The following is a 15,594-nucleotide window of genomic DNA, read 5'->3' as shown; positions in this document are numbered from 1 at the left end:
GAATGTGTTTCATTTTTTGCACCTGGACCAATTTCCACCAAGAGTTTCCAATATTCAGCTTTTGGATCTGCTCAGTTTATCCAGCTCTACTTTGTCGAAAGGGAGGTGAGAGAGTGGTATGCGGCTGCTGGCCATGGACAGCAGTGTTTCAACCTCAGGACAATTCTTTCCTCGCCTCTACTTTTGAGTAGGTGTCACTTGGACAGTGGTTCAGTGTGGGAACTCTGGGAGCTCTGCTTGCTGGTAAGATTCACCGAATAATCCTGTTTGGTAGCTGTTTCACTGTTGTTTGGATAAGTTAGCAGTCACATTCATGTGAAATTTAGCACCTCAGTGGTATTTGATACAGAAAAGTTCTTTCATTTACTGATAATTTAGGCGCCATTTCTCTAATATTAAAGAATTATATGTTTATGCTGCTAAATTGCCTTTTTTTTAAGGACAAAGTTCTATTTTAAACCGTGGAAAGCAACCAGTAAATAAACTGAATGTTGGAAAGTGCATCCAAAAGCATTCTTTTCTTCATCTTCTTAATGTGCTTTAAGATTTCCAGCATCTCTTTCTCTGTAATGTGTATACTCAAGACATTACTATTTATTTCTCCAAGTTCCCTAACATCCATGCCTTTCTCAACAGTAAATACTGATGAGAAATATTCATTTAGAATCTCGCTCATCACGTATTACTGTTATAATTCAGGTCACAAACTCCAAAGTGTTTTATGAAGCCCATCTGGATGATAAGTTTTGCATTTTGAATTTGGCTAGGGTAAGCATGAGATCTTCACTTCAGGGATGATTCAAGTGACCCACTCGGGAGCTTTTATCAAACAAAGTTTATTTAAGAAAATAGTTAATATGTATAGTAAGAAAATGAGCAATAGCTTTTATCAGTTACAGACGGAAACAAAACAACCACGATAATGTATAATCCTTACTGAACACATCTAAGATGTTCCAATCAAACAGAAATTTCCCATGGACAAAAAACCCCTTTTCACAGGTTTAATATAGCAAAGACTAATGCTCACGTGATAGTGGAACAGTCCTTTGGTTGGAGAATTGAAAATCCTGACTTCTCAGCCTTGTAAGTTCTATCAGCCCTCTGGATACTCAGAACAGTTTGAAGTCAGAACAGCTTCATAGAACACCAGGGAGAGATTCTGGTTAAGCCACCAACAGCAGATGTTCTGCTCCAAGAAGGCAAGAAGCTTGGCTTTCAGCAAACCAGCAGAATTTCCAGGACCAGGGAGCAAGAGAAAAACTTCTTTTTAGCTTGATGTCCCACCTAAAACTAAAAATTGCCCAAAACACATGGCCTTCCTCCTAACAATACAGGATCATTAAAGATCCCAGAGTAAAAATAAACAAACCCTATTTAAACCACTAAAGAAGGAATAAAAAGATTTCCAGTAGACAGCCCAGCAAAACCAAAACAGCTCATAGCTGCAGAGAACATGATTTAAAATAAACATTTCTTAAAGGAAACTAACATCACATTACCAAAAGCTTGGTCAAAGCAGTAGGCTTCAAGGAATATCTAAAAATACAAGAGACTGTGACAGCTACATATGATCATCAATAGATCTAAAGTTTATTTGTGTCACAAGTAGGCTTACATTAACACTGCAATGAAGTTACTGTGAAAATCCCCTAGTTGCTACACGCCGCCACCTGTTCAGGTTCACGGAGGGAGAATTTAGCATGGCCAATGCACCCTAACCAGTGCGTTTTTTGGAATTGCTGGGGCTACATATGGGCTGTGTGAAGTACGAGCCAGTGGAGAATTCTCCAATGAGAAGCAGCCAGTGGGGGATTTAAGCCTGTAACTTTACCCAGACTGGAGCTCCCAATGTGAAGACTAGCCAACTGTAAGCCACAGGAACTGCCTTTTCCTTTGCACGATAAAAGGTGTTGGTGATGGGAAATTGACATTTGGGTGAAATGATATAGTGACAGAGATGAGAGGGTGGGAATTCCAGACTTTAAGATCTATTGAAACTGGAAACAGGAGTAGATCATTTGGCCCTTTGAGCCTGCTCTGCCATTCATTTTGACCATGGCTGATCATCAAGTTCAATATCCTGATTCCTCCCATATACACCTCCCCCGCACCCCCCCCCCCCCCCCCCCCCACTCCGCCACCTCCCCAATATTCTTTAACCCCTAGAGCTATACCTAATTTCTTCTTGACATCACAATGTTTTGGCCTCAACTACATTCTGTGATAGTGAATTCCACATATTCACCACTCTCTGGGTGAAGAAATTCCTCACCTCAGTTCTAAAAGGTTTACCTCTTATCCCCAAACTGTGACCCCCCCCCACCCCCCCAGCTCTGGACTCCCCCCACCATGGAACATTCTTTCTGAATCTACCCTGTCTAACCCTGTTAGAATTTTATAAGTTTCTATGAGATCCCCTCTCGCTCTTCTAAACTCCAGTGAATATAATTCTAACTGACTTAGTCTCTCCTCATATGACAGACCTGCCATCCCAGGAATCAGCCTGGGAAACCTCTACAGCAAGGACATCCTTCTGTACCTGCACACTTACTTTGTGACTGATGCATGAGGACTCCAAGAGTATCCACCTCTCTCAATTTACATCTATTCAAGTACTCTGTCTTCCTTTTATTGCTACCAAAGTGGATAAGCTCACATTCATCCACATTATATTGCAGCTGCGCACTCAGCCTGTCCAAATCACGCTGAAGCATCTCTGCATCCTCCTCGCAGCTCACCCTCCCACCCAGCTTTGTATCATCTCCAAATTTGGAGATATTACATTCAGTTCCCTCTTCCAAATCATTTATACTCAGTTGTATAGTTGGGGTCCCAGCACATCCCTGCAGATCCCCACTAGTCGCTGACTGCCAATCAGAAAAAGATCCAATTATGCCCACTCTTTGCTTCCTATCTGCTAACCAACTTTCTATCCATCTCAAGATATTACCTCTAATCCATGTAGTAGTCTATCGCGTGAGACTGTGTCGAAAACCTTTTGAAAGTTTAAATAAACCACACCCATTGATTCTCCTCAGTCAACTCTACTTGTTACATTCTTAAAGAATTCCAATAGATTCGTCAAACATGATTTCCCTTTTGTAAATCCATGCTGACTTTGTCTGATTATACCATAAGAACATAAGAAATAAGAGCAGGAGTCGGCCATCTCGCCCTTCGAGCCTGCCCTGCCATTCAATAAGATCATGGCTGATCTGAAGTGGATCAGTTCCACTTTCCTGCTTTCTCCCCATAACCCTTAATTCCCTTGTCTGTCAAAAACCTATCTATCTGTGTCTTAAATATATTCAGTGAGGCAGCCTCCACCACTTCAACAGGCAGAGAATTCCAGAGATTCATCACCCTTTGAGTGAAGAAGTTCCTCCTCAACTCTGTTCTAAACTGGCCCCTCCCCTCATCTTGAGGCTGTGCCGTTTAGTTCTGCTATCCTTTCTGAGCAGGAAGAATCTCTCTACCTCTACCCTATCCATCCCCTTCATTATCTTATATATAAGATTCCCCCTCATCCTTCTAAACTCCGAGTACAGACCCAGTCTATTCAATCTCTCTTCATGAGCTAACTTCCTCATCTCCGGTATCAGCCTAGTGAACCTCCTCTGCACTCCTTCCAAGGCCAATATATCCTTCCGCAAGTGCGGCGACCAAAACTGCACACAGTACTCCAGCTGCGGCCTCACCAGTACCCTGTACAGTTGCAGCAAGACCTCCCTACTTTTATATTCTATCCCCCTCGCTATAAAGGCCAACATCCCATTCACCTTCTTGACCACCTGCTGCACCTGCAGAGTTTACCCTCAGATTAAAGGTTATTTATTCGTCACAATTAGTCTTACATTAACACTGCAATGAAAATCGCCTAGTTGCCACACTCTGCCACCTATTCAGGTACACTGAGGGAGAATTTAGCACGCCCTAACCAACAAGTCTTTCAGACTGTGGGAGGAAACCCGCCCAGACACAGGGGAGAATGTGTAAAATCCACACAGACAGTGACTGACCTGAGACCAGGAATCACCCTGGTGCTGTGAGGCAGCGGTGCTAACCACTGTACCACCATGCCGCTCCAACTAGTAACACGGCATGTAATTTTTATGACCAGTGCCAATAGCCCAATATCATTTCCATATCCTATCCAGAATACACTTAAGTTATTACTTTTCCCTGGGACCTGATGAAATGTATCCCAGGATGTTGTGGGAGGCTAGGGAGGAAATTACGGATCCTTTAGCAGAGATATTTGAATCATCGACAGCCACAGGTGAGGTGCCTCAGGATTGGAGGGGGGCAAAAGTTGTGCCTTTGTTTTAGAGGGACTGCAGGTTAAAACCTGGGAACGATAGGCTGGTGAGCCTCATGTCTTACTCACATAGTGGGTAAGTTGTTAGAAGGTATTCTGAGAAATAGGATTTGCAGACATTTAGATAGGCAAAGACTGGTTAGGGACAGTCAGCTTGGCTTTGTGAGTGCAAAATCATGTCTCATTAATTTGACTGAGTCTGATGAAGAGGCATGCAGTCAATGTTGTCTACATGGATTTTAGCAAAGCCTTTGACAAGGTACCGTTTGGTAGAATCTCACGGAATCCAGGGTGAGCTGGCCATTTGGATACAGAATTGGCTTGATGACAGAAAACAGAGGGTGGTTATAGACAGCTGTTTTTCAGACTGGAGGCCTGCGACTAGCGGTGTGCCTCGCATCAGTGCTGGATCCAGTTATTTGTCATTTATAATAATGATTTGGATGCGAATATAGGAGGCATGGTTAGTAAGTTTGCAGATTACACAAAGACTGGTGGCATACTGGACTGTGAAGGTTATCCAGGATTGCAACAGGATCTTGATCAACTGGCAAATGAATGGCAGATGGAGTTTAATTTAGATAAATGTGAGGTGATGCATTTGGGTAGATTGAACCAGGGCAGGACTTAACTCAGTTAATGGTAGGGTGTTGGGGAATTATAGAATAAAGAGACCCAGGGTAACAGGTTCACAGTTCTTTGAAAGTGGAGTCACAGGTGGACAGAGTGGTGAAGAAGGCATTCGACATGCTTGGTTTCATCGGTCAGAACATTGAATACGGCTTGTTGAAGTTGTACAAGATGTTGGTAAGGCCACGCTTGGAATACTGTGTACAGTTCTGGTCACCCTATTATAGAAAGGATATTATTAAACTAGAAAGAGTGCAGAAAAGATTTACTAGGATGCTACCGGGACTTGATGGTTTGAGTTAGAAGGAGAGGCTGGATAAACGGGAATTTTTTCCCTGGAGGGTAGGAAGCTAAGGGATGATCGTACCGAAGTCAATAAAATAATGAGGGGCACAGATCAGCTCCCAAAGGTAGGGGAGTCTAAAATTAGAGGGCATCGGTTTAAGGTGAGAGGGGAGAGATACAAAAGGATGCAGAGGGGCAATTTTTTCACACACAGGGTGTGGTGAGTCTCTGGAATGAGCTGCTTGAGAGAGTAATAGAGGCGGGTACAATTTTGTAATTTAGACAGTTACATGGGTAAGATGGGTATAAAGGGATATAGGCCAAATGCGGGCAATTGCAACTAGCTTAATGGTAAAATGGAGTGCCACAGACAAGTTGGGCCCAAGGGCCTGTTTCCATGCTGTAAACCTCTTTAACCCTAATATCTCAGTGTGGCTCTGGATGTCAGATTTAGTTTCACAATGTCCAATTGAAGTGCTTTGGAACATTTTGCTATACTAAATGTGTTATATAAATAACAGCAATTATTGCTATGCAAATTGGGAACAAACTATTAATTCTAATCATTCTAATTTCTCTCAAATTTACAATTTATTGACTCATTACCTCTACCACAACGAATATTGCAATGTGAATGAATGTTCAGACAGTCTCAAATTTTGCCAGGAAAAGGATAGAGTAAAGTCAGCCTGCTGGTCCCAATTTAAATAAAGTTTATTTATTAGTCACAAGTAAGGCTTATATTAACACTGCAATGAAGTTAGTGATATTCCCCTGGCTGCCATACTCCAGCACCTGTTTGGGTTAATACATCTAACCAGCACGTCCACGCAGCAATTTCCAATGGTACATCAATGCTTTTCTCTCCTGGTTTTGGCATTTTGAACAATATAAACCACTGCTGGGTCTAAATTCAACCCCATTTCACTCCGTGCGTGAGAGCAGCGTTAAGTTTTGTTTCTGTAATCCCTGCTCAGAGCAATGGTTGGTAAAACCCCTTCTGATTTCATCTAGTAACAAACCATTGTTTTTATTAAGTAAGCAGTAAATATAGAACATGCGTAAGTTTGTAATGGTTCAGAGAAGTTGCTGTTTGTGTGTCTCTGTCCAGCCAGTAGAAATTTCTCACCTGGTAAACATGTGCCAGGCTCAATCCCAGCTCTAACTGTGCAGCCACTGAGTTTGACCAGTACAAGAGTGGATTAGTGACCTTCACATGGGTGAAAGGACAATTATAAGAGTTTCACACCGTGACTGTATTTACCCAGTAGAACGGAGTTTGATTCCCCAGTCACCCAGCTTTGTCCCAACACTACCACCCAGTGGGGGATGTGCAATACTACAGCAGTGGAGCAGCTCACATTTTGGGGGCGATTCTCCCGGCAAAGTGTTCCAAAGTACTTCAAATCAATGTTGTGAAACTAGATTTGACACCGAGATACTGGGGCAGATTACCAAAAAGGTAGGCTTCAAGGTGAGTCTAAAAAGAACAGACAGACTGTTATGACGATCACAAAGATCTTAAGTTTAAAGTTTATTAGTGTCACAAGTAGACTTATATTAACACTGCAATGAAGTGACAGTGAAAATCCCCTCGTGGAAATGAGCATTACGGTGTAATTAGTGGGCAAAGGACTGAAGTCTGAGCCTGTCAGTGACTCCACCTGGTGGAACGGCAAATTGCATGGAGGGTGTGGAGAGTCTACAGAAGGATCTAGATAGGCTGGGCGAATGGGCCAGGAACTGGCAAATGGAATTTAATGTTGGCAAGTGTGAGGTGGTCCACTTTGGTAGGAATAATGGTAGGAAGGACTATTACTTACGTGGCGAAAAACTGCAGCAGGCGACGGTGCAGAGGGACCTCGGGGTCCTTGTGCACGAGTCGCAAAAACCCAGCCTACAGGTACAGCAGGTGGTCAGGAAGGCAAATGGGATGCTGGCCTTCATAGCGAGGGGGATTGAATATAAAAGTAGGGAGGTCTTGCTGCGGCTGTATAGGGCATTGGTGAGGCCGCAGCTGGAGTACTGTGTGCAGTTTTGGTCGCCGTACTTATGCAAGGATATTTTGGCCTTGGAGGGAGTGCAGAGGAGGTTTACTAGGCTGATACCGGAGCTGAGGGGGTTGAGCTATGAGGAGAGGCTGGATAAACTAGGCTTGTACTCGTTAGAGTTTAGACGAATGAGGGGAGATCTCATTGAGACATATAAGATGATGAATGGGATGGATAGGATAGAGGTGGAGAGACTCTTCCCACTCAGAAAGGACAGTAGGACTAGGGGGCACAGCCTCAAGATAAAGGGGGGGGGGCGGTTTAGAACGGAGTTGAGGAGGAACTTCTTCACTCAAAGGGTGGTGAATCTCTGGAATTCTCTGCCCGTTGAAGTGGTGGAGGCTGCCTCGCTAAATATTTTTAAGACGCGGGTTGATGGGTTTTTGATAAGAGAGGGGATTAAGGGTTATGGGGAGAGGGCGGGAATGTGGAACTGAGCCACGACAGATCAACCATGATCTTATTGAATGGCGGGGCAGGCTCGAAGGGCTAGATGGCCTACTCCTGCTCCTATTTCTTATGTTCTTATGTTATGTACCCCCGCCAACAGCTCCCCACTAACGGCCCTACCCCACTGGAGTGAAGGGGGGGCCATGGAGGCACCCACCAGGTAGTCAGGGGTAAAAGGGGGCTCACTAGGCAATGCTAGCTTGGCAGTGTCAACCTGTGTCCCTGTCACTGCCCAAGGGGCACAGTGACAATGTCCAGGGAGCATTGGGCAGTTCAGTGTGGAGATTCTTTGTTCAATACTCAAAAGTAAATGACTGGATTGTGCTAAGGTGCTGCATGGGACAGAATCCTGGTCTTCACTGGGATCTGGCTCTCAGAACAAAGTCTCCCTTTTGGATCAGATGTTTGCTGCTTTGAAAAAAAACCCTAAAGGAGCAATCATTTCCAATAGCCATGAAAGCACAAATGGAACATCCCATAGTATCCTAAAGGACTCGGTGATTGCAACATTCTGAGATTGTTCATATACTGGACATAGATGCCGGTACAAAGGAAGAGATAAAGATGGAAGGAATGAGGGTTAAATCACTTGTCAGATCTGGATACCACATCAGATGACAGGATTGGGGCTACAACAGTAGATTAAGGAAACTTAGGGGAATACTTAACTGATACTTCAAGTGTGACTCAAAATATTATGCAATGAACTGCAAGAGCAGAAAAGGGAGGTTGAAGACGATGATGACCAATCTGGAGGGATTAGTCTGAATTTTAGTCTGGCGATGAGTTTATTAATCATGGATTCATTTAATTGTGTGGTGTTAGACTTTGCACCTTAAAGATGTTTTGAAAGGATTGACTAAAATGGTATTGTAGGGAATGTCCCTTAGTTTGTTTTTCCCCTGAAAGGGTTAATAATAACAGCAAGATTAATTTGATAATGAGGAACGATTTAAGGTCAGGGAATACAAAATTTCTAGAGAAAGAAAACGCTGGAAAATCTCAGCAGGTCAGCAGCATCTGTAAGGAGAGTCCAGATGACCCTTTCTCTAAGCTAAAAGGCGTAGAAACATAGGAGATGTTTATACTGCAAGGTGAGAGAATGAAAAACGAGTCATAGCCACAAAAACAAGGGAAAGGCTGCTAATGGCAGTCCATAGAGAGAATAAAAGGTGTGAATGGCCAAACAGCAGAGAAGCTGAAATCATTTTCTCTTTTGGTTTCAGATTCTAACATCTGCAGTAACTTCCTTTCAAAACAAAATTTCTCCTTGTTTTAGCTCAGGGATGACAACACATTGCAAAACAGTTTGAGAAAGCCACTTTCTCATTGCTGATGTAGAGTGAGATACCTTTGCTATTGATTAAGACTACCATGAAAGAGGCACAAATGAAATTGGACTTGAAGCATGATAAAACATGGTTTTTGGAAAATCAGTGGACCTGCAGTTTACCTAGTCAGAGCATTATTGTATCCCTTTAATGGATGCGTGTTCATGTCTGATCAGTTTTAATAATTAGTACAAAGACAAAGATAGGGTATTTAAATGGTCATTGGATAAACATATGGCTGATATTGGAATAGTGCAGGTTAGATAGGCTTTAGATTGGTTTCACAGGTCAGCATTACATTGAGGGCTGAAAGGCCTGTACTGCGTTGTAGTGGTCTATGTTCTGTAATGTTTCTGATCAGAATGTTAGAGAAATATTAATGACCTTGGGTGATAAGGATCAAAGAGAAAAGAAAATAAATGGTCTTCTGAAGCATGGGCAGTTTTCCCTCTCCTTTTGTCAATTAAAACTGCTAATGGGTGCAAATGTGGTTGGCTAGGACAATCAGTGCAAAATGTGAAAGATATAAAATAATTGGAAGACACAATCATATCCCATTGTAAAGCCTTCCATTGTCCTGTGACTTTAATGTGGTAATGACCATTGAACTAATGGAACAGGACAAAGACAGAAACATTGTCACTGTACACTTTATAGACATGGAAACCAGATTTAGTACATATAGTAAGGACAAAAGGGCAATGGTAGATAAAGTCATGAACCACCAGCTAAGGCTTTGACAAAAACTATTTAAAATCTTAGCCGGGCAGCAAACTGCAAGTTGATAACTGCACTGCCATGGTGGTTCAATATCATTAATTTGGTTTGGAGGGTTTAGTCCATACAAATTGATCTAAGTAAGACATCCTTCTCTCTGGTGGGCAATAGTCTCCTCTCCTGGTGGGCACTATAATTAGTTCAGTTTTTCTGCAAATCTGAATACTTTGCATGTAGGAGAATGGGTCAGATCAAGGCTGCAGTCTGAGAAAATTCAGAAAGTTCCAGGGCATCATGTAAGACTGTCTGAGCGATAATTTTAGGCATATGTTGCACTGTGACCATAATATGGTAGAATTTTACATTAAGTTTTAAAGTGATATAGTTCCAGCTGAAACTACAGTCTTAAGGCTAAATAAAGGAAACTATGAAGATACGAGGGACAGACTGACTGTGGTAGATTGGGAAAGTACTGTTGCAGATTTTATTTAATATTTGTCCTTGGGATGTGGGTTTCGAAGGCTAGACCAGCATTTATTGCTCATCCCTATTACCCTTCAGGTGGGGGTGAGTTGTTGAACAGTCCATGTGGTGATTGGGAATGAGGTCCACGATTTTCACCTGGTGACTTTGAAAAAATGGCAATATGTTTCCAAGTCAGGATGAAATGTGACTTGGAGGGAAGTTTGAAAGCATGGTGTCCCCACATTTATGCTGCCTTTGTCCTTTGAGCTGGTAGCGATTGTGGGTTTGGAAAGTTTTTTGGTGAGTTCCTGCTGCTGATGTGTATTGGTGGTGGTGGTGGAGGGAATGAAAGTTTGTGGGTTGGGTGGAAATCAAGCTGCTTTGTGCTGGATGGTGCCCAGCTTCTTGATTGTCGTTTGAACTGCATTCATCCAGGGAGGTGGGGAGTATTCCATCACACTCCTGACTCGTGCCATCTAGTTGGTGGACAGGCTTTGGGGGAAAGATGAATTGCTCACCACAAGATTCCTGACCTCTGACCTGCTTTGGTAGCCATCAGCCACCAATCGGTCTCGGTCACTTTCTGATCAGTGACAACACCCAGCATGTTGATAATGGGCAGATTCAGCAATGATAACAACATTGAATGTTATGGGGTGATGGTTAGATCCTGCCTTGTTGCTGATGAATGAATATTACTTGCCACTTGTCAGCCCCAAGCCTGGATAATGTCCTGGTCTTGCTGCATTTGGACATGGACTGCTTCAGTATCTGAATTACTGCAAATGGTGCTGAAGATTGTGCAATCATCTGCAAACAACCCGACTTCTGATTTTATGATGGAAGGAAGGTTATTGCTGAAGGTAGGACACTACCCTGAGGAACTCCTGTAGTGATGTCCTGGAGCACAGTATGACAGGAGACAGACAGTGTTGAGCATTAAATAATTAATTTATCGTTTACAACAAATTTATATTCTGTTGAGGTACAAAAACCAAGCAGGAAATGTGACCCAATCATGGCTAAGATTATATTAGATCAAAGGAAGAGCTCTATAAAGATGCCATTGGGAGCACTTTTGAATTTATCAATTTCTTGCTATTCTGCTAAAGAGAAAATATAATATTGTGATGTTACTGTGCCTTTAAGGAATATTTTTAAACATGTTCTCTGCAGTTTGTAAACAGGCCTGTGGCTTTTTTTCTTATTAGCACTGTGAGGTCTGTAGTGGTATATTTTATTGTTGCTTAAATTATTTAAATGGTGTTTTTTAAAAATCTGGTCCTAATGCCCTCACTGTGAGTTTATGATCTTTTGAAGTGGAGTGGGCAAAATGATTGACAGGTCAGGTGGGACAGTTTTTTTCTCTCCCAAGAGTTCTTTCACTTGTAGTTTTGGCTGCGGGTTTGTTAGAAGCAGTGTAGGATTCCAGGTTGACAACTGAAGGGCATTAGCTATGAAGAGAGGTTGGAGAAACTTGGTTTGTTCTCACTGGAACAACGGAGGTTGAGGAGCAACCTGATAGAAATCTACAAGATTATCAGGAGCATGGACAGAGTGCATAGTCAGTAACTTTTCCACCTTGGGAAAAAGCTTATTACTAGGGGGCACAGGTTTAAGGTGTGAGGGGCAAGGTTTAAAGGAATGTACGAGGCAGGTTTTTTTACATAGAGGGTGGTGGAAGCAGATATGATAGTGAGTTTTAAGGTGCGTCATAACAAAAACATAAAAAGGACGGGAATGGAGGGATATGGCCCCTGGAAGGGTAGGGGGTTTTAGTTAAAATAGCATGGTCGGTGCAGGCTTGGAGGGCCGAAGGGCCTGTTCCTGTGCTGTAATTTTCTTTCTTCTAAGTATGTTTCTATTTCTCTTGCTGGTACTGGAAATTCTGCTAGCAAGTTGCTTACAGTTTTTCCTACCTTCCTGGAGTAAATTAGCTGGCTAAAAGCTAGAAACGAGCAGTGGCTCTGTTTTTACCTAGAGAGGTGCTTGGAATTCCCAGAGCTTCAATTCTTGAACCAAAGAACAAATTCACAGGTGTTGCAGTGGTAGAAAATCCAGTATCACGTGAGCTGCCTTGTTTTCTGTGCTAAGCTTGGGATGGGTGTATATTTATAAGGAAACTGATTTGATTGGAACAATACATTTAGTTGTTAAGGTTCATACAATATCATTTATTTATTATTGTCACGTGTATTAGTATACAAAGTATTGCTTCTGTGCACTATACAGACTTTTTTTTGTTTGCAATTGGTATAAGTTATTGCTCATTTTCTTTCTATATGTTAACTGTATTCTTAAATAACTTTGTTTGATAAAAGCTCCCCAGTGGGTCATTTGAATCATACCTGGAGTGAAACATCTTAGGCTTACCCTAATCAAATTCAAAGTGCAAAACTTATGCTCCATGTTGACTTCATAAAATACGTTGGAGTATTCAAAAGGGGAGGTAGAGAAAAAATAGTGAGCCTAACGTCAGTACTGTGGAAGTCACTTGAGTCTAAAATTGAGGATTTCATAACTCAGTATTTGGAAGGCAGTGGTATAATCAGACAAAGTCAGCATGGATTTACATGCTTGACGAATCTATTGGAATTCTTTGAGGATGTAACGAGTGGAGTTAACTGAGGAGAACCGTGGATGTGTTTATTTAAACTCCCAGAAGGCTTTTGACAGTCTCACATAACAAACTGCCATATAAAGTTAAAGCACATGTGATTGCAGGCAATGTCTTGAGATGGATAGAAAATAGCAAATAGGAAGCAGAGTTGGCATAAATGGATCTTTTTTGGTTTGGTAATGACTAGAGGGGGTTCCACAGGCGATCTGTGCTAGGACCCCAACTGTTCAGAGTATATATTAATGATTTGAAAGAGGGAACTGAACTGTATGTAATATCTCCAAATTTGCAGATGATAGAAAGTTGGGTGAGAACTGACTGCCTCCTTGTCTTTGATGAGCATCCTTCCATGCTTGGCTCTCAGCAGGTGGTCCCTTGAATGCTTGGGCCTGTCTCAACTGCAGTGTGGAAACCATGCATGATGCAGGTGTATACAACTTGTTGGATCCCCTATGCACTTGCACTGGAAACAGTTCAGTGATGTTCACTAGGCTGATTCCTGAGATGAACAGTTTGTTCTGTGAGGAAAAGTTGAAGTTTAGGAGTAGAAGTGATCTTATTGATGCATAAAAGAATCTGAGAGGGCTTTACAAGGCAGATATTGAGAGGATGTTTCTTAAGTCTAGAACCAAGAGACAAGAGTTTAAAAATTAGAAGTGTCCCATGGAAGACAGTTGAGGAATTTCTTCTGTCAAAGGGTTGTGGTATTTTGGAATTCTCTTCACCACTGAGTTGTATTCAATGTTGAGTTGGACAGATTTTTGATTGATAAAGGAATCTAGGGTTACAGAGGATGGGCAGGAAAATGGAGTTAAGGCCACAATCAGATCAAACATTATTTTATAAAGTTATAGCGGTTTACAGCATGGAAACAGGCCCTTTGGCCCAACCTGTCCATACCGTTCTTTTTTTAAACCCCTTAGCTAATCCCAATTGCCCACATTTGGCCCATATCCCTCTATACCCATTGTACCCATATAACTATCTAAATGCTTTTTAAAAGACAATTGTACCCACCTCTACTACTACCACTTCTGGCAACTTGTTCCAAACATCCACTACCTTCTGTGTGAAAAAATTGCCCATCTGGACCCTTGTGTGTTGCTCCTCTCACCTTAAACCTATGCTCTCTAGTTTTAGACTCCCCTACCTTTGGGAAAAGATATTGACTATCTAGCTGATCTGTGCCCCTCGTTATTTTATAGACCTCTACAATCACCCCTCAGCTTCCTACGCACCAGACAAAAAAGGGTCCCACTCTATCCAGCCTCTCCTTATAACTCAAACCATCAAGTCCCAGTAGTATCCTAGTAAATCTTTTCTGCACTCTTTCTAGTTTAATAATATTCTTTCTATAATAGTGACCAGAAGTGTACATGGTATTCCAAGTGTGGCTTCACCAATATTTTGTACAACTTCAACAACACGTCCTTACTCCTGTATTCAATTTTCTGACCGACGAAACCAAGCATACTGAGTGCCTTCTTCACCACTCTGTCCACCTGTGACTCCACTTTCAAGGAGCTATGAACATGTACCCCTAGATCTCTTTGTTCTGTTGTTCTACTGATAGTAAAAAGTCTGACAACACCAGGTTTTAGTCCAACCTATTTATTTGATAATATACTCACAAGCTTTCGAGGGGACTGCCTCTTCGTCAGGTGAAGAGGCAGTCCCCTTGAAAGCTTGTGAGTATATTATCAAATAAATAGGTTGGACTAAAACCTGGTGTTGTCAGACTTTTTACTGTTCTACTGATAGAGCAGGTTCAGAGCCAAATGGCCTACTTGCGTTCTTTCTATTCACCATCTCTTTTGCGTTACAGGTTTTGTGTTGTACCACTGCTTTCAGATACCTGTAGGACTGTCACTTTCCTCTCAAGGCATTATGAAATTTCCAGTCTGTGCAAGTTTTGCAATTACACTCAATTAGGTCCTGTATCTCTTAGTCATTTTTGTAGAAGTGGTCACAAAGTTTCCTGGTCAAGAAGCCAAAGACCTCTTTGCAACTTCCAAGACAACTGGGTGTGAAGCTCATAGGTTGCCATGATCATACCAGGTGCCTATTCTAGCTAGTTTTTACCTGGCACTTATGTGAGGCAAATGACCTGCTTATGCTTGGATATTATCCAGGCCCGATATAGTAGGCTAGCATACAGCTGTTTCCTGTCTTAACAGAATTGGCTGAAGATGGCTGGGTGAGGACAGTCCTAACAAACTTCTGCAGCAATGTTCGAAGGTTGAAACAATTGCTTTCCAACAACTACGGTCTTCTTGTCTTGCATCAGCTATGATTGTAGTCACAAAAATATTTTCCCCTTAACCACCAATGACCTCACTTTTTGTTTGATGCTACATTCGCTTGAATGCATAAAATGGCAAATAAAGCTCCTTTAATAAGCTCTAACAGACAACTGTTGGATATTATGTAGTGTGATTTCATTCCATGATAAATTACAGACCAAATTAAAATTAATCACAATGCATACTCATACCTGTTTATCTGGAACCCCAGAAATAAAGGACGATGTTTGACAAACTGATGAGTAGAGCTAAATCTTCCACATGTTCTTATCACATCCAAATCAGAATTGTTATAGTTCACTGTATCTACAGGAGCTCTCCAAATGAGGGTATGGGGAAAAGGCAGGGCATTGGCACTTTGTTTTTATTCTAATAATGTCCTCTTGAATGCCTTGACTATACTTTCCTCCGCCACACTTCC

The sequence above is a fragment of the Carcharhinus amblyrhynchos genome, unplaced genomic scaffold, assembly GCF_965287045.1.
Source record: "Carcharhinus amblyrhynchos unplaced genomic scaffold, sCarAmb.v2.hapA scaffold_85, whole genome shotgun sequence".
Taxonomy (NCBI): Eukaryota; Metazoa; Chordata; class Chondrichthyes; order Carcharhiniformes; family Carcharhinidae; genus Carcharhinus; species Carcharhinus amblyrhynchos.
Note: the sequence above shows the minus strand (reverse complement) of the source record.